General features: G+C 38.9%; 1 protein-coding gene across 4 annotated transcripts in view; it reads right to left on the reverse strand.

Moving 5' to 3' along the window:
- FARS2 (phenylalanyl-tRNA synthetase 2, mitochondrial) overlaps window positions 1–19,942 on the reverse strand; it is a 249,543-nt gene that overhangs the window by 224,151 nt on the left and 5,450 nt on the right. The gene's annotated exons all lie outside the window — the stretch shown is intronic.

Raw genomic sequence — 19,942 nt, forward strand, 5'->3', positions numbered from 1 at the left:
GAAAGTGACTCCAAACCTTTCTGTATCAGCAATATACCTTGAACCTGAGATGGGGGACTTAAACTACTGAAATAAAACCAATATGGACTGCGGTGATGAAAACATATAGGTTCTCCCTCAAGCAGTCCTGGCTGACACAGATGGAATACTTATCGCTGCTCACTGTTTCAGACCGTCACTGTTGAAACCCAGATACCTAGGCTGACTTCCCTTTGTATTGAAATCCCTTCTGAAAATATCTTTTTTTTTTGGGGGGGGAGGGATTGACGTTTGTTGGGGGAGGGGTCGAATTCAAACTAAATTCAATTGTGTTCACATGGTTCTCCATCATAACAAACTACTGCTATCACTGCTTCAATCTGTTTCCTGTAGTTTAAAGCTCAATATTACAGAAATGCAAAGTCAAACAGAATAATTGTGCAGGGAAAAACCACCCCAACCAGAAGAGTTCAAAGCCATGGATAAAATACGTCATTCACCAGAGGCAAACTGGCATGCAGAAAAGTTGCAAGAACACAGTATGAACTCTGTAAAAATGTAAATATATGTAAATATCTATAAATTTCACTCTTGATTACCCAGTAGCTTTATCACTGTGGATTACATCAGTTCTCAGTGGTCTCAAGCCATTACTGATTGAACTGATTATAATAATCTATTATTAGTATAAATCCCAGAATAGATATTACACTACCACTCAGAAAAATAAACTGTAAAACCTCACTCTGACAAAACAAAACCCCCACATCTGTAGAACTTCACTCTGCCTCCTCAAATCTATCATCCATCATTTATCTCTGTCCTTTCTGTACCGCTGACAGTTGCTATTCATTAAAACAGCAGAGCAAGAGGAGACGTAAGGACGGGTTATGAGAAAATAATGCAGTAACCATGAGGACAGCAGAGAATTCACGGTCTGCAGGTACCACATTTCCCTCCAGGGTCTCTCAGGGCGAGAGTGCACTCCTCATCCACACCGAAGGGGCTCTGCCCTCCAAGGCAAGGGAAGGAGGATGAGTTTGCAAGGAAGAAGAGTAGGAAGCCGTGGGGAAACAGAGCCGCAGCACAGTGGCCTGGCCCCTCAGCCATAGAAGCTGTTTGGTCTGGTATCACATAGACACCTTTTGTCGATCCCATCCTCAAATCCAGCCAGGCCATACATTTTAAACTAATAGGCAGCAAAACTGCATATATTCAAAACACTTCCTAAGAAAATGGAGTGCACTTATCATAACAAAGATATCCAAGTGGGGAAGACTTCAACCTGAATATGGAGCAAGTGGGGAAAAGAACTATTGGGCTGCCTCCGAGAAGCACACTCATGATGGGTGTGGGTTAGTCCTACATGGTTAGCTCTAAAGGCAGTCTAGACAGTCTCACACACTCAAAAGAAGAGGGTTTTGATTTTAGAAGATTTCAAAATCATGTTCCCTATCTCATCCCTTCAGAAAAGAAATAAATTCTTGATTAAACTTTTTAAAATGTATTTTTATATAGATGAAGCTTGTGTTTTAATCACTTGCATGACAAAATTCTGTTCTTCCGCTCTCCTGCGACGACAGCAAATGCAACAGAGGATGGATTCTGAATTGTTCTTCATTCTTTTAATATTTCAATGTTAAAAATGTAAGAGAACTGTTACATTAATAATGAAAAGTGGTAGAACACTCCACTAAGGACAAGCATAATTCAGTGGTGCATGGATTACTTCATAAAGACAGGCTGGGGAAAGTGAGACTCACAAGGTGGCTACAGAGAAGATGACAAAAAGGAGACATGCTTAAGCCCAGCAGCCAGCAAACATACAAAGACTTTGCATCAGCCTCTATTGGAGATACCATAGTGAGTTTAGAACACAGAACAACCAAAAACAGAAACAAAAAAAATCCAGCAGATGGCTCTAAAAGAGAACAGAGACAGGTGACGAACTAGTCTGAGAGAAATAAAAATAAAATGGGAGCAGTGCCACAGCATTATCATTTTTGTTGAGCCACCTGGAGAGGTAGCAGGCTTATCAATGAATGCCAAAAATGAGTAGTGCCCATCTGCTCACCCTAATAAATATCCCTTACTAGAAAAAGTATAAAAGAATGCAATTCCTTCAGCACTACTCCCATGCTTTCAGCAGACCTGTTTGTTTAAAATATTTACTTGGGTCTTACACGGCTTAACAACTACTTGCCGCAAACACAATAATGCTTTAACAAGACCCTTAGAAGTACCTGGTTAAGTCAGTAGCTGTGAGAATTCATGACAACAGAAAGCTCAAAAAACTTCCTTTTAAACAAGCAAAACCTCTGTAATTATCACCGCCTTCAAAATGTCTTCAGAAAGGTATCTCAGGCCAACTGAGCGGACTGATGGCAAAATCCTAAATAAGAGAGGCAGTTCAGAATGTGAAAAATTAGTACTCCTCTGGAGCTAACAGCAGCAGAAAGTACGTCCATTCAAAAAGAAGGGTAAGAGCCATGGTACAAGCTCAGTTTACCTCCTCTAACGGTGACAAGTACCATCCTGCCGATTCTAAACGTGGATTGAGAAAGGAGGTCAGAGTTGGCAGAAGGGGAAATGAGGAATGCTCAGGTGTCTCAAAGTGCCGCTACAAAAAGAAATGGGGTGAAAGAGAAAACTAAAACACACACGTTGGTTTGCCTCCCTGAGTTCGAAAGCAAAATGCCTCTTCTTTAGCACTAACCTTTATCAGCTCCAATCATTGTCTTTGCAGTGAACGAAGGCATAACAGTTTGAAGCAGGAATTCAAACTTGTTAAGACTGAGTTATTTCTAAGCTGGCCTTTTGGTTCAGAAGTATATTAATTTTTATTCAGAGGTATATCATAGATGACATACACAGCTGGAAGAAAACCGTTCTGTTTAACATCACTGATTCTACCACCTCAATAAAAGTGATCTAGTCACATTAAACTACTGGATTCACACAAAGTTATTCAGAACAGGGCAGGCGTTCATACATTCACCACCATCTTTGAAAAACACACTTGTGCGTGTTTTGCACTAAATTTTGCCTTTCATTTGGCAAAAATGCATCAGATCTAAATTTATGCTTGCATAAACACGTATTAAGAGGAAGGAGAATACAACAAAAAGCACTTCTGAGGAAATACAAAACACAAAATGAGCAAACATATCCACATAGGCCAGTGTTCTGTAAATGTCTGTACGTACGAGGCCAGAGTTCCTTCATAGTTACTACAACAGATTTTTAAGAACTTCCAAAAAACCTGAAAGTTTTTAAAACTGCCCATAGTAAAACAAAGCAAACCGATACTACACTACGTGTAACGCAGAAAAGCTATGTACCAACTGAAAGCTTATTTCTCTCTTCAATTCAATACTCAGGAAACCAATTTCTTCAACATTAAAGTTATTTTAATTGTGTAAATTCCTTTAAACTTGGTTGTCTTCAACATTTTGTATCATTACAAAAAGTCTGCCCAACTGTCCCTGAGACTAAAGCAAGACACTTGGTTCCTAAAGTCTCAAGCACCTTTACCAAGTACCGGTTACAAACCCCAGCTCTTCCAGCTGAAGCACAGAAGACAATGCTGCAGCCACACACATTATTTCCACTGTTCTGTATTCCCTGCATTAGCATGAACTCACAATCAAGTAGTATAAAATGTCTAACGCCATTTGGTTCATCAGCGAACTGGCCCACATTTTTTGAAATAATGTGAGTTAAAGAACTCTCAGATACAGTGTCAAACAGAAGACTGTTTAAGTCCAAATGACCAAAGCCTTCCACCAAAGTAAATAAGCTCTCAAGGTTGGATCACAGGATATTAACTATTCACATTTGATTAAATACAGGTAGCTAATAAGAATTACTCTACCTGAGACCTGAAAAAATATTTCAGCATTTTAGAATTTGGGCTCAAAAATCTTCCTGGAAGAAATCTTTCTGTTTGCCTCAGTGAAAGCAGGACCAGGTTTTGATCTAATTCCTCTTGAAGATGAAATTTTACCATATATAGCAAACAAACTGTTACAGTTGTGTTCAACAGAGCTTTTTCTTGAACCTATCCAGAGTTATTCGGTATCTGCTCATCACAATGCAAAAGCAGGGTGTTTCTTCCCTTTCCTTTCCATTGAGGATACCAGACTTAGTAACAGTGCCAGCCTCCCTGAAAAGAACTTGGTAACTAGCCCGCCCATAACAATTATACTTCTGGAAACCATCATTTATAGAAGTACAACCAGCAAAAAGATCCATTCAAATCTAAATATCTGAAGGGCCACTAGTTTGAAAAAGATAATTACTTTCATATAAAGAGAACAATCAATAGGTCAATGACACAGTAAGTACAAAATCTCATTTTGTCAGGTACCACTGAATCTTTTTAATAAACTCATTTTAGCTTATTTCTACACAAAACCATGTATTTTGTGGAAAATGGCTTTAAAAGAACATTTACCTGCTTAAAGAGATTCCTTCCTCAGAGAGTGAACATCTGAAACTGATTTTAGCTACATTGGAAGAACAAATTAAATGCATGAAATCTTTGCTGATGCTGGCACCAAACATCAGAGCCTTTCTAGGACAACAGCCCTAGTGCTGACAAAGTGCAACCAGCCTGCTATCAGCCAGGTGAACTCTATTCTCTGTCCTCCTATACCAGAAAACAACTTGTGACAGCTGAATCAGGGGGGTGGTTTTGTTTTTAAGCTAATCTGTGTATCCACTCTAAGGGTATTAATCTAATTATCTGACCTTATCATAGCGTGCTAGGGAGTTTCATTTAAATAATTCTGCTGGTTTTCCTGGCTGCCTTGGAAAATGAGGGAGCTTCCATGAGCAAAGCAAACAAATGAGCAAAACAAACCAGATGCTCCTTCTGGTGTACAGTAGATGAAAGTTTCCAGCTACCCAGATTTCCTTAATTATTTTCAGCAAATAAGTCATCTGGGTAAAGTTGCTCATTGTAGTAAAGGTTGTGCATTCCTCTGTTGAATTAATCTCATCTTGGAGCACTCTGCATTTCATTGAGAAAATAAATAGTACTTTTTTTTCTTGCAATAATCCAAAAGACAGTAAAGGCATGAAGTGAATATAGCAATATCTTTTTCTCTTTCATATAGAGAAGCCAAGAGAGGGAGGTGTCAGTTTTTTATGCTACCTGTAAGACATCCTGTTGCTACTGAGCAATGGCAATGAGCTGTCTTGGCTGCTAAGGTCCACCCAGAGCTTCTACCCTCTGTGCACCTTTATTCAAGAATCAGCTTTTTCAAATTATTTATCACCTCATATAAAAGGAGAGGATAATGATGACTAGAAGACACAATGATCACTTGCATTACATAGCAGTCATCAGTACCTGGTACACATTGATTCCCCAGGGTGTAGTTTATTTATCTCTAGGTTTTTAGTTCAGGATCAACACAGAGAATCCTCAAGAATTTCCAGATTCTTTCTACAGACAGGATGCTTCATATCTTGCTCTGTTTATGCTCTGGCTTCCTATGAGGGTAAAAGCTACAGAGCCTAGTTCCAAATGCAAATCACAAGTTAAAAATATCAAAAGGTGCTGGACAGGCCATCAAAAGGGAACCTGTATTAGCAACCATCAGTAGGAAATGCCACCATGGTTTTCTAAGAATTTTGTATTCATATCTGGTGATGAGATCATTACATATCATCAGTCAGGCTCTGAATGGGTACAGTCTGACAGCTGCAAATCTTAGGTACTATCGGACGTTACATTCTAAGAGTGATGTATAAGGTGACACCATTTCATGATGTAAATATATTACCTAATATATGTTTGCCAGACCAGCATCAAGGACGACCTCTAAAAATACTACTAGCTTGTCATCTTATTTTTTATACAGCACGTCACATTTGAAGCAATGGAAAGCAATTCAATTTGAAATCTATTTGAATCTTTTTAAAAGTCTAATTTCTTTGAATATTTCCAGTAACACAATAAGGTCACCTAAGCCAAGATGCTGCCTTGACCATGCACACCTGAGGCATGAAGTCCCAAAGGCAGGCTGTTGGGTTGCAATGAGCATAATGTGTGTTGATGCATGTATGCACAAGGGGAATGGGGACTGGAGAAATGCATCCTGCTTTGTCCAACCACTTCAAGTTGCATAGAGGATTTTTCCATGTACTACAGTGCTCAAACAATCAAACTGGCATCAGATAGCCCACTGCATTAATTGTTCAAGCATACTGCCACTTCTTCAAAAATCTTTAATAGGAACAATGGGAAATGGAAACAGAAAATACAGCAAGAGTTGTATTTCTCCACCAGATTTTGGAATTGCAGTAATTTTCCCTGGAATAGGAAAAATGACTATGTCCAGTTCTCAAAATGGGTAATTAACTACTACTGTTACTGTGGTTGCCTCTTGCTGGTCATGGGTACCACAAAAGAGCAGCCTTCTCAGTACACATAGAAAATTAGAGAAACGGCGGGGCTAAGCAAATGAGCAGTATAAGGAAAAGAGTTTGTGTTAAATCTTGCTCTCAGGATACGTGAGCCCTCTCCTTGGGTTCAGTCATTCCAACTTAGTTCACTCCAAAAGAGTCCAAAATCCAGGATAACATGATCCAGAGACAAAGAACCCAGTGGCTTAGGAACTGGAATTCTCCACGTCCCAGTTCATCACAGCATGCACAACCTTGTTTAAAATCTCAGTTACAAGCTCTCCACAGAATTAATGCACCAGTTATGGACAGCGAAGGGCTATCTCCCACTTTCTAATTTCTCATGACTGATACAGTCATGTGACTGAGGAGCAAAACTGCCCACAAGGAAAGCGAAGCTCAATGACAGCAAGAGATGGACAGTCACAGGGTAGGGCTTAGGGATGACAGGACTCAACATTTGCTGAAGATAACAATAAAGCCCAGGACCAGCCTCCTTTAGAAGCAAATACAAAGTTTACTTTCGTAATTCATAGAATTACAGAATCATAGAATAATTTAGGTTCAGAGAAACCACTGGAGGTGCTCTAGTCCAACACCCTGTTCAAGGTTGCCCAGGGACTTGTCTACTTAGGTTTGAATGTCTCCAGGGATAGACAGAATTTCCACAGCCTCTCCAGGGAACATAATTATAGCTGATTTAATGCTCTCCCCCCGGAGTTCCTCAGAGACCCACCCAAAAAATACACTTGCTTGCTAACACATGAAATCAACCTGTATTTGAGCTAACTCATATTTTCAAAAAGGGAGAATGGGCGGAGACTATACATGCAAAACCAGGGAAAGATTCAAAGGTGCACAAGTTTCTTGACAAGTCACACAAAGATTAATCTCACATTTATACATCCACTTCTCTGGCCTTAGAAACCCCATTTACTACCTACCTTGCTTATGCCTGACCTGAAGCACACAATGTACTACAAATGCCCTACTTTTTCTTTTCCTTCTGCATCTAGCTACACACACAACATACTGATGGGCTTTGCAACTCTATAAGGTAATAGAAAAAGGCAAGACAACAGAATTACCTCTATAAGGTAAAACAACAGGATTCTCCTGCAAAGCTGCTTACCCACAGTGCTGAGAACAAACAAAATATGGTGCAAGATTTCTACGATTTCTACAGTGAAACAAAAAATAAGAATTTTAAAAAGTTAAATTGATTTCTTGGACTTCTGTTTGTAAAATGATTTCTCCTAGTTTGGGATTTATATTCCAAACATTTAGAATATTTCTACTTCAGAATTGAGTTGTGGCATGGAGGGTGTGTGTGTGGTGTGGTAAAAACCACAAAATGAGAACAGCTTTTATCTAAAAATAGTTCATTTAAGATCTCATACACCACCAATGGAGATGTTCATTTGAGTAAAAAAGTTGATACATTTATGACAGGCTATCGTGTGCTTTTCCAGGTGATGGCAACACGCTGACAGCTTTAAAGAAGTAGACAATAAACTTTATGGTAACACGTCTAAGCAGCCTTCTCCCTCTGCAACGATCTAACAGTTTACATTTACAGCTGATTACCATTTCTATGAAATTCCAACATTTGCTAATGATCCCCAAGACTAAGAAAAATAGCATCTTCTGTCTCAAGACCTCCCCTATAGACACACTATTCTTCTAAAATAGTCTGAAAGGCAACATATACACTTTTTCATAAAGCATCCATTCTCGGTTCTTCTAAAATATTTCAGACAGCACCATTCTCTTTTCCACTTTTGTAAGATGTGTCAGCCAATGGAACATAATTCATCCTTAGGGTAAGGAGTTTACAGTAAGCTTTTTTTGCAAGCAGCAGAACCACCAAAACTTTATTTCCTCTGTGTCTGGAGGCAAAGCTCGTTTTGCAGATTCAGTGGGAAGGGAAAAATTCATCCTGCTACTTCTGCTTTAGCTGAGGCATTAACAGGATCTCTCTTCTTTATTAAGCCCTTTATTCTCACACACCCCATGTAACTTGCTGTCTTCGGCAATCTGGACATTCCTTGTGAATCTGAATGAAGTGGAAAAAAAGAGGGCTTACAGATGATGGACAAATACCATCTTACAGCTGTCATTTCCTTAGGAATCTGTGCTTAAAACCTGGAATTTTTAAGAATAAATATTAAACTGAACCCAACAGCGTCTTCAAAAAGTGATGGCAAAACATTGCACCCAGCAACACTTTAAGCAAAAGTAGCACTCTGGTTCTCAAAAAACTACACAACTTGAGTCTACTCTCACTGATAAAGGTCATTGCTAAAGAACACACAGGCAATCTGCCACTCTGTGTACACGTACATCCACTTTGCTTCTTTCATATCATTCATACACGATACTCGCTACTTTCACTGGCCTGCAACACCTTTAAGTGTGAACAGATTGATTAACATCCAGAAATCTGAAACAAGCTGCCATTGCATTTCACTGTAGATGTAGAGGGATTACTGGAGACTGTGGAGTCAAACCATACGTGCACAGAAGGACTGTGCAACACAAACCACACATTTCTCTGCAGACGATCCTGGGCCGAAGACCAAGAGACACTGCTTTTTGAAGGTCTGCTTTTTCAAAGGTATGGGGTAGCGTGACGGCAATGATGGGAATTTTTTGAAACAGCAGACTACACAGAAACAATAAGCTACATCAGAAGATCTGACACATTCAAACACAAGAAACCAACTACTAGTTCCTTCTGAGTGTAACAGGTCAGATAACTATTCTATAGTTATATCCTTGAGAATCTCGTGGCAGTCATCAAACAGCAGATTTCTGATAGAGCAAGATCAGTTTTCTCAACTTGTACAATACCCATATCATCTACCTATGTTGTTTCAAAATATATAACCAGCAAAATATGGTATCTTGCTTCACAATACATTAAATATATTAAACAGTATTTTTCTGCTTTCATCTCTGTTTAACACCAAAAAAGTAGACCATATATAGATTTTCATTCTCCTGTTTCAGAGATTTGTATCTTAAAAGTATAGTTCCCCTTCTAAAAGGGGTTATTAATTTTTTGAGAAACAAAGGCAAGAGATAAAAATATTTTGCTAACCTATGTCCCTTCTCAAATGCAAATGGAGAACTAGCAATATAAGCTCAGCAGCAGCTAAAGACAAAGAAAAAAAAAAGGAAAGAAAAAAGAAAAAAAACCAACTTCTTAGATCACCTACTCATCCCTTTTCCAAGGTCTGGATCACTTCCTAAAGCATATAGATATTTTTGTAATACATGTCCCGCAAAATCACTGTAAGTGATAGAGAATCAAACATCAGCATGGCCTGAGCACGTGTCATGCTTATTTAAGAAGGTAGTTTCCCTCAAAAGTAATGTATGTTCTGTGCTATGTTGCAGTGGCTACAGAAACTTTTTTCCTGCAAAGCAGCAGAGAAAATACCACCTAAACCCTCAGCATTTTGTTGGCATAATATTAAATGTTGCCTCAGTAACTCTTAAACGCCCCTAAAAAGAGGAGGAAAAAAATATTAAGATGGCTTTTAGTATTTTTTCACCAACACAGACCTAATCTTTCTAGCTTTATTTTCATTGTCAGGTATACAACAGATACCTTAGAGAATCCCTGTTTATTGTGCTAAAAATTGTGTGCAAACTATTGAAAGTATAAGCAAACCCAAGTGACAGATTTATGGCTAGTTACAGAACTGCTAAATTGAGAAAGGCTTGTAAGCTAACACCTCCCTTTCTACCTTGGTATTTACTCCTACTATTCCTGTTTATGCCACTAATACATAAGAAGCCTAGTAGCTTTCATGAACTCTTAAGACTCTTAAGTCATTCAGACTCACAACAGGGTCTGCCAGTATTTGCAAAGCAAACTCAGGACACATACATGGAATCTGTGTCCAGCGTCAACATCCAAAGCCAGCTCCCACCACCATTCCTCCCTCACCCAAACAGTATCTCACCTTCATGAATTGCCCCAGCAACAGTGTTGGGATAGCTCACCTATAAGGTACAACACAGCACAGATTAATGGGATAGAAATCTGGTTGAAGGTAAAAATGTAACAAATGTTCAGATGAGACATTTGGCCATTCTGAACCATGACTGTGCAACAGCTTTACCTACAAACCTGCTGCAAACCCGCCTTTAATGCAGAAAGGTTTCCCATAGCTGCCCCTCAAATTCTCCCAACACGAAGCTACATGGCATTACAGAATTAAAAAAAACAAAAAACAAACCAAAAACAAACCAAAAAACAAATCCACAACAAAACCCCCACAAAATGATGGGAATACTAGAGATATCTTCAATATGATCCATGATGAAAACGTACTTTATTGGACAACTCAACATTTGACATTACAGAACCTCCTTTTTGCTCTGAGGTGAAGACAACCTATAAAACACGTGCATTTTTAACCCTTAATGTTAACTATAACTTAAGGGTTTTGGGGATACGTTTAAAAAATAGACTTAACAATAGAGTTACAATCTGTTCCCTTTTTTGTCATAAAAATACTTTCAATGACACCAAAATAGATTTGTGTTATGTGTAATAGAAGATGATCAGATATGATGTTATAATTAGCAAGAAGAAAAAAAAAGGTGGGGGTTAGCAGTAAAATGTCTAGCTTTTACATGAAGATTCAGCACTAGGAAAGCGAACTGTGGGTACTTTTGTACTTGCTGTATCGTAGATATATAAATATATTGGTTTATATAATTACCAACTCAGTAGGTAAGACACTAGAAAAGCCAACATACCAGCATTTCCCAAGCTTGCTACTAATTAAATCATATGCATACAGGTTCAATCCAAGGATGATCAAAGTTAATGAAAAAGATTCCCATTTAATTCAATGAGCTGTGGATCAGTTCCAGGCAGCTAGCTGCTACTCCATCCGCTTTCTTCTTTATCAAAAGCATTCCAACAGTGTGAAAATGAAGAGGACTCCATATGAGTCTACAGATTTTGTATCTCCCCTCAGATCTGAGTTTTAAATTAATTATTTGACAGTTGACTACATAAAGTAATCTTTTCTATAAAGCTATATTAGAGGCTACTCCACGTTTTGAAGGAAAACAGACTACTATTATTATTGTTACATCAATAGCCTTAAAAGATTTCAACTATTTTCTTCACATACAGGTTTACCCTCATAATAAATGTATTTATGTACCACACTGTCCACCACTGCAGCAATATATTGCCATATCTGAGCATGGAAAATGTCAATCCAGTGTATTGGAAATAGAGCACTAAATTTATAGTGCTTCCTAAGATTAACAGAAAGATAATCTGAAGTCAAAGAAATAAAGAATGAATCTTCAGATCTATTTTTAATTGCATTTCAAGTGCAATGTCACAATTGTTGAACAACTTGAGTAAACTGAACATTACATTTATGAAACCTATCTGAACAGCATTTGGCTCAACTCGTTAACAGTGCTTTTTCCCATTCTATTTTTCACTAAATGCTTGTATTAAAAACGAGAACTTAATTTCAGCACCTCAAAATTCAGCTCCCACTGCTGCACAGATGCTTAGCTCTCTCTCTAGTCAGGGTTTCAGCAGATGTCTATTCAGATAAGCCTAAAGGCTCTCATTCATTTAAAGCAGAGCTGGACAGGAGTTGCTGTAAAAGCTTTATTTGGGAATCCAATATATGCATCACTGCTACTAATGAACATTGCATAAGAAATTAAATAATAAAAAAATAACCTTTTCTGTTCAAGAGTCAAGAGTCAGTTAAATGAAAACTGAAGTTGTCAGTTTTCAACAGGAGAAATAGTGTTTATGTCTAAAACTTGACATTCTGTCTATACAAGGACACAAGCTTAAATGAAAAATGGTGTTCAGTCATAGTTTCAAAACTTGTGTATGCAGTGCTGCCGAGCTGGCCACCTTACACCCTTCCTACCCTAAGACAGATTTCAAGCATTTCTTGTTGGAAAAGGCATTTGCTTTGATCAAATCCATCACATCAAAAAGTTTTGTAGGTATAACCAAAGAGGTCTACTCTTAACAATTCCTTCATGTTCAAGAACCACATTAGAAACAATGGAAAAGGAATGGTGTTACTACAGCCTTTATTACCACACCCCCAGTACCCTTTGCTATAGGTACTTGGAAGCTCACTGGGAACCTTGTGACTAGGGAGTCAGAGCAGCAGGATTTTATTCCTATGCAGTGCAAAAACATCCCTCATGGAGCCCTGAAATCCAGAACTGGAATGTGAAATGATCTCCCAGTCTGCATGCCCCTTCTCACTCAACCCCTGCCTGAAACTAAAGAGATGTGTCAGAAAGTGATGAATGAAATTCCTACCATCTTTCTTCTGCTTTGCCAGAGAAGATTTCTGCAGAGCCACTTTTAGGCATCCAATTAAAAACGATGCTGGCAGGTTTTTTTGACTGGGTCCAGACGTGTAAGAAATGGTTCTAAACTCAGCTCTTGACTGAGTACAGACATAGCTGCAGGATAACACAGCCTATTAGAGTTTAAGATACAATGAGTAAAACCTGACTCCTATAAATTTACCCAGGTGTTAATACTGCTCTTGAAAAACACTGGAGACTTTCTTCTAGTTTAAAGCACTGCTGTTGGCTCACACTCCTTAATAAGGGCCCATTATCTCTAAACATGTAAATGGGACCTACAAGTTATACTAAGAAGTAATAATCTACCTTTTTTTTTTGCAGAAGCCCCTATTGCTTTTGTATGATTCCTTATCATAGAAGCCATTTTCTGTTGACTGAGTGAAACAGAAATCAATGACCAGATTTATTTTCTTTTTAATTCTTCCATTTATGTGCTAGTGATTTAGACTGTTGCGTTCCCTTACTATTAACAGGATTTAGAAGCGGAAGACCCATTCATCTCTCAAGAACTATTAACCCAAAGTCTTAGGCTAGAATTGCAAATATCTACTATGTTAGAGCAAACAAAATCTGTTTAGAAACTCTGTATCATCATTTACATTCGATCCCAAATCACATGGGTTGCAAATACTAATAAAGAAGGAAAAAATAAAAAGTCTAGGAAAAAGCAGATAGCCTACACAGAGTGCAGTATTGATGAGCATGTTGTAAAAGGAAAAAAAGACAACCCACCGCAGAAGTTTCTAAATGACACTGTTCATTCCAACCCATTTAACCTACACAAAATGCCGAATGCACATGAACAGCAGGATTTGCAAACAATACAGACAGCTCTGCCAGCAAGTCTCATACAATCACAGTATCTGTCCCAATACAGTTAGTCTCACAGCAATACAAATTTCAGAAGGTAAAACAAAAATGAAGATAGCACTGCTAAACATTTCCAGTTTGGTTTCCTTTAGCCTGGCCTTTTTAGCAAATTTATTATATATACGTATTTATTTTTTAACTAACTCTGGTGTTATTTCCTTGATTCCAGCACTAAAGTTTACCAGAGGTGGATGGATAATGTATTTCTCAAAAATCCCATATGATTTTATCAAGCCTGTGTGCTGCCTCAGTCTCCCAACACACTGTTGGGCTGCAAGATGAAAAACTTTACTCTTTTCAGAACAAGTGTACTCAAGAAGACTTATAACAATTAACTGCCTAGCCAACCTCCATTAACAAGCTTTAAAATATCACTTTGTATGTTTTACAGCTGTGAATGTACACAAATTACCAAAAGACAGAAAACACGATCTACAAATATTCTACTTATATTATGAAAAATTTTCTGTAACTGTTGCTAAAGTGCATTAACTATGTTTAAAGCTTATGGGTAAAAAAAAAGTGAAAGTATTTTTATAAAAAAATACTAAACTGCAACAAGTGATACTGTGTTATATACAATACTGCTGAGAAACACTCATGTGAAATTTTATAATAAACCCCCTCAATTTAAAGTTCTGCCTATTCAAATAAATACAAGTCAAATTTGAAAATGGATTTGTTTTTTCCCCGATACAGCTGTGCTCTGGTTCAGTTCAAGTTTACAGCTTGGATTAATTCATACATATTCAGGCACACCTACCTCGTCACACTGTATTTGAACACTACTACCTTCACAGTGTTCAAGAGGTGCTGACATCTCCTATAACTTGTTAAAGGACTAGTTCCATGATACTCTGTAGCAAGCAAAGCAAGGAAGTACACCTTAAAATATGTTTAAATTGTGTTTCTGTTCAGTCCTGCTACCACAAGATAAAAAAAAAAAAGTTTGAGAGTATTACAGTAACAAGAACAAGACTACTATCACTAACTTCTTTGTCATTAATGTTGGAAAATAGGATATATATGAGTCCAGGGCTCACAGCATCCTTAGGATACTGGGCTCCCAAGCAGCTTCATGCTTTATTATCTTTAATGTTACCATATAGTATATCATAGAATCGTATCTCCTATAAGGCTTGCTAATGTCAATATCCTAAATCCAGATAAAGCACAGCACAAAGAACAAAATAAAACCTTTGTTTGAAAGGCCTTGAGGAAGCCATATATTTTAATTATGTCAAGAGAACCCTTCCATGGCACCAGATACTTTAAAGTCACACTTCCCTCCAGAGCAAGCCTCAGTGAAAGAAAATGTAGATAGAAAATTTAGAAAGAAAACTTAGATAGAGCTTAGGAAATCACGTCTCAAACTATGGCACAGAGAGGATTTCTCCATCCAGTCCTTAGATAACAAAAGGCAATACCCCCTCATCTTGTATTTTGAGGCAAGATATACACATTAACTGGGAGGAAGAAGGTATAGAAGTTAGGAGGAGAAAGAAAATAATAATAAGAAAAAAATCAAATCTTTATTATTCATGAAAAATAACGTGTTATAATAGCTCAAGGTCATATATGACAAACCAATCTTCAGTTAATGCCATGTCCATTACGCACAGCGAGAATCAAAATTTAAACATAATAATTGTTCTTATTTTTTCTTTAAAACCATTTGTAGAATTGATCTTTCAGCATGTTGCAAACTGCGAGTTCCATACAGGCCCAGCAGGCTCTGTCACTCAGGGTATGGAATGAGAGCAGTCAGGGGACACTGGGGTCAAGTGAATTCCTACTATTAGGTGAGGAAACAGGATTTGGTAGAATGTGCAATATGTCTTAAATGGTGTTTATAATTTAAAAAACAAATGAACATAGGGAGTCTGATAAAAGAAACTAGAATAAACATGATGTTCCTACATACTTAGCTCAAGTTTTCATCTATCCAGCAGAGTTTCTGCTTGTAGAATTAATATAATACTAAGAATATAACCTCCCACAAGAAAATGTTGACAAAATGGCAGTATCACAATAAGATACACTGGGAGTGGAAGTGGGGGGGGAATAAGAATCACAATCTATGCACAGAGGGAGAGGGACAGAAAGGAAAACAAAAAGCTAACCTTCATCAAACAACATCTTTACCTGTTCAGAACAACTTGCTTCCATAAAACTTGAAAAAGCTATTGTGCCAACATAAAAAGCAAGTAGATTTCTAAGTTCAACAAAGCTATACAAAGCTGATATTTAATTAGCTCCTCATTATCTGATAATTTTACATGTGCCAATACCATATCTGTCCATTTTAGAATATTATCTTCCAAAGGGAAGAGCTGGTATAATGAACTATGCAATTTTTCACCCTGAAATTAATTAGTATAATAAAATCAAAGTTTAAACAAGTGGTTCAAAGAAAGCTACGTTTACAGCCAAAATAAGTAAGAAGACAATAAAAGTTATGTTAATACACTCAAAAATAAGAACACTGTCAATGAAGGTCTTGAACACTGTCTTGAACAGCAAACCAATTTTGAAATCATACACAAAAAAAATTAAGACACACCATTAAGTCTCTGTAATAACCCTGATAATTTGCTCTGTTTATCCGTTTTTCTCCGTTTTAGATGTAGCACACATACTTCACCAGGAATCATTTCCAAAAAAACTCAAAACAAAACAAACCCAAGACAAAAGTTAAACAATTATGAAAGTCACCTGCATAAAAATAAATAAAAGGAAACAAAGAATGTATAGTGCCACAAGAAAAAAAAAACAGCCAACCTGATCTTGGGCAAAACTGATCCTAGGCTACATAAGCATACCTGAAAAAGCTGATCACAGAAATACAAGGACATACTTAATTCAGGACTTCAGACAGATGAACTTTCAAATCTTCCCAGAACAGTACTTAAAACTATTTCTTCCCTCATTCCTCTCGTGTCTTTCTGCAGAAAGTGAAACCCATCCCTATAGGAAAGCTGGAAGCTCCATTTCATAGGTTTGCATCCCCACCTTAATCCACCCTCATCCACAGTTTAAGCTAAGCCACAAAACTTTATGAAGAGCCATGAACACCCATTGCCTTTAGCTTATTCTGCTACAGGGACAGGAACCTAACAGACTGGAAGGTTAATGGCAGGGTTTGTAAGGCCATTAACTATTCTCTCCAAAGAGGTCACTGGCATTCATCAGAGCATCCTATGCTGGATTCTAATTTGTTTCAATTAAAAGTGATTGGTAAAGTAAAGAGAACCTAATTCTGCCACCTGTTCTCACACTAAACAGTAACGTAACTGCTTAGGTAGCTGGACAGATTTCAAAGGGATTATATACAAAGATATGGATATACTCCCATATAAAGGTGCTAGAATTTGTCCTTCAGAAGATTATCATCTTCCACCTATATACCTATTATTATTATCTACCTACCTTTATATCTCAAGTCACATTATTTTCTTCATGTGAATGAGAAAACACATGAATTCTATCTGGAAAGCAAAGTCAGTTAGCACACCTGGTTTGCACACGTCTAACAGTTGCTGAAGATGAACAGATTATTTTTTTATTATTAAAATGGGAAGGACTAAAAACTTGTTACAACCTCAAAAGGCAGGCAGTGCTGGTGTCAAAGATAGATTCAGAAAACTAAATTTATTTGTAATTACATGCCCACAAGCAGAGATAATTCTCAGCTCTGCTGCCTTTGCCCATTACCTTCAGTCAGTGCTTTTGTTTCTTCTCTTCAGGCACTGGCTGAAAGATAAATTTTGGTACAGCCACCCCAGATATAAAAAAAATGAAATGTATATAAAATAAAAACAAAGTTCTGTCTACAAGTGTGAAGACAAGTAAGAAAATTCAAGGGCAGGAAGGAGGTTCTGGGAAACACAGTCCTGTCAGCCTGACCTCAGTGCCGGGAAGGTTATGGAGCAGCTCATCCTGAGTGCCATCACGCGGCACGTGCAGGACAACAGGAGGATCAGGCCCAGCCAGTGGGGGGTTGTGAAAGGCAGGTCCTGCTTCATGAACCTGATCTCCTGACAAGAGGACCTGCCTAGTGAATGAGGAAAGGCTGTGGATGTTGTCTGCCTGGACCTTAGCAAAGCCTTTGACACTGTCTCCCACAGCATCTCCTGGAGACTGGCTGCTGGTGGCTGGGACAGGTGTGCTCTAGGCAGGGTGAACAGCTGCTGGATGGTCGAGCCCCAAGTGTGGTGGTGAATGGAGTTACCTCCAGCTGGCAGCCGGTCACAGGTGGTGTTCCCAGGGCTCAGTGCTGGGGCCAGCTCTGTTTAACATCTTTATTGACAGTCTGGTCCAGGGGATCAAGTGCACCCGCAGTCAGTTTGCAGATGACACCAAGCTGGGGGGGAGTGCTGATCTGCTGGAGGGCAGGAGGCTCTGCAGAGGGATCTGGGCAGGCTGGACCGATGGGCTGAGGCCAGTGGTGTGAGGTTCAACCAGGCTCAGTGCCGGGTCCTGCACGTGGGTCACACCAGCCCCACGCAGCGCTGCGGGCTGGGGGCAGAGTGGCTGAAAGCCGCCTGGTGGGAAAGGGCCTGGGGGTGCTGGCTGACAGGCGGCTGGGCATGAGCCAGAGCGTGCCCAGGTGGCCAAGGAGGCCAGCAGCATCCTGGCTTGTATCCAAACGGTGTGGCCAGCAGGACAAGGGCAGTGATTGTCCCCTGTGCTCGGCACTGGTGAGGCCACACTTTGAACCCTGGGTTCAGATTTGGGCCCCTCAGTGCAACAAAGACATTGAGGTGCTGGAGCGTGTCCAGAGACGGGCAACGGAGCTGGGGAAGGGGCTGGAGCACAAGCCCTGTGAGGGGAAGCTGAGGGAACTGGGGGTGTTTAGTCTGGAGAGGAGGAGGCTGAGGGTAGACCTTATTCTCTCTACAGCTGCCTGGAAGGAGGCTGTAGGCATGTGGGTGTTGGTGTCTTCTCTCAGGTAACAAGTGGCGGGCAAGAGGAAACAGTTCAACTTGCACCAGGGGATGTTTAGGTTGGATATTGGGAAAAATTTCTTCACTGAAAGGGCGGTGAAGCATTGGAACAGACTGCCCAGGGAGGTGGTACAATCACCACCCCTGAAGATATTTAAGATAACGCATAGATGCAGTGCTTAGGGACATGTTTTAGTGATGGACTTGGCAGTCCTGGGTTAATGGTTGGACTTGATGATCTCAAAGGTCTTTTCCAGCCTAAATGATTTTATGAAATATTGACAACTCCTCTTCCCTTAAAAATGCATCAAGAGCATAATACATTTAGAAACATGCCCCTAATACAGTACCATTAATGCTGGCCAGAGCTCTGGGGACATAAAATTGATAGTATACAAGATGAAAAATCAAAAATGTCAAGGATCACTCAAAATTAAGTTATCAAACTCTAACATTACTACGACTCACTAATATGGGTATATCATTTTCCTCATTTCAATGAAAATGTTGCTCCAGTTTCTTTTCTTCTCCAGAAATACTCTCTTTAGATTTCTTTGTTTCAGCTTCATATTTAAACTCTTGGGTGGTTTTTTTTCTGGACCAAAAGTCCAGCCTACCCGAACAAAAAGTCATATAAATGCATAGCATCATATAAAATGAAAATGCTTTACAACTAGGAAATTATATTCCCCCTCCCCTCATCACAGTCAGAAAACTAAACAGATAGCCTGCTTACAATCCACTTAATCCTTGCTGCTTTACACATCCATTGTAAACCAGTTTTCTTAACCTTTCTTTCCCTAAAAAAATAAAAAAAATCTGTGACCTCCACATGTCCCATTTTATTTTACCTTGGAAAAGGTGTTTTCTTACATCAGCTCCACTTCACCTTACAGCAACGTGATACTTCTACCCTGATACTCTGTTCTAGGAACTGCTTTCAGGAAATAATCACACAAGATGTATTTATAATAAAATGCTTAGTGAAGTGGATTTTCAGGGAAGGACTTAAGCCACAGCTCATGACTTCAGTGGAGCTAACCCCTAGTATTGTCTGACAAGGGAGCCCATGCCCACAATGTGGTGAGTAGGAAAAGAACTGGGATGCACCCAAGCAACAGGCTGCCTTTGATTTCTCATACCTGGGAAAACCAGGGTAACCAGACAAAAACCCACAGCACCGTTGGCTGTGCACAAATCCCCAAAGCTGCAAGATTGAGAATCTGGGATGAATAGCATGACCCTTACCACCATGACAAACTACACGCATGCTTTTATACATATCCATATGCACATTCATATATGACAAAAATAAACTCAAGAGAAGAAAAAAACTTAGC

This window comes from Falco naumanni, chromosome 3 (genome assembly GCF_017639655.2).
Source record: "Falco naumanni isolate bFalNau1 chromosome 3, bFalNau1.pat, whole genome shotgun sequence".
In the NCBI taxonomy this organism is placed as follows: Eukaryota; Metazoa; Chordata; class Aves; order Falconiformes; family Falconidae; genus Falco; species Falco naumanni.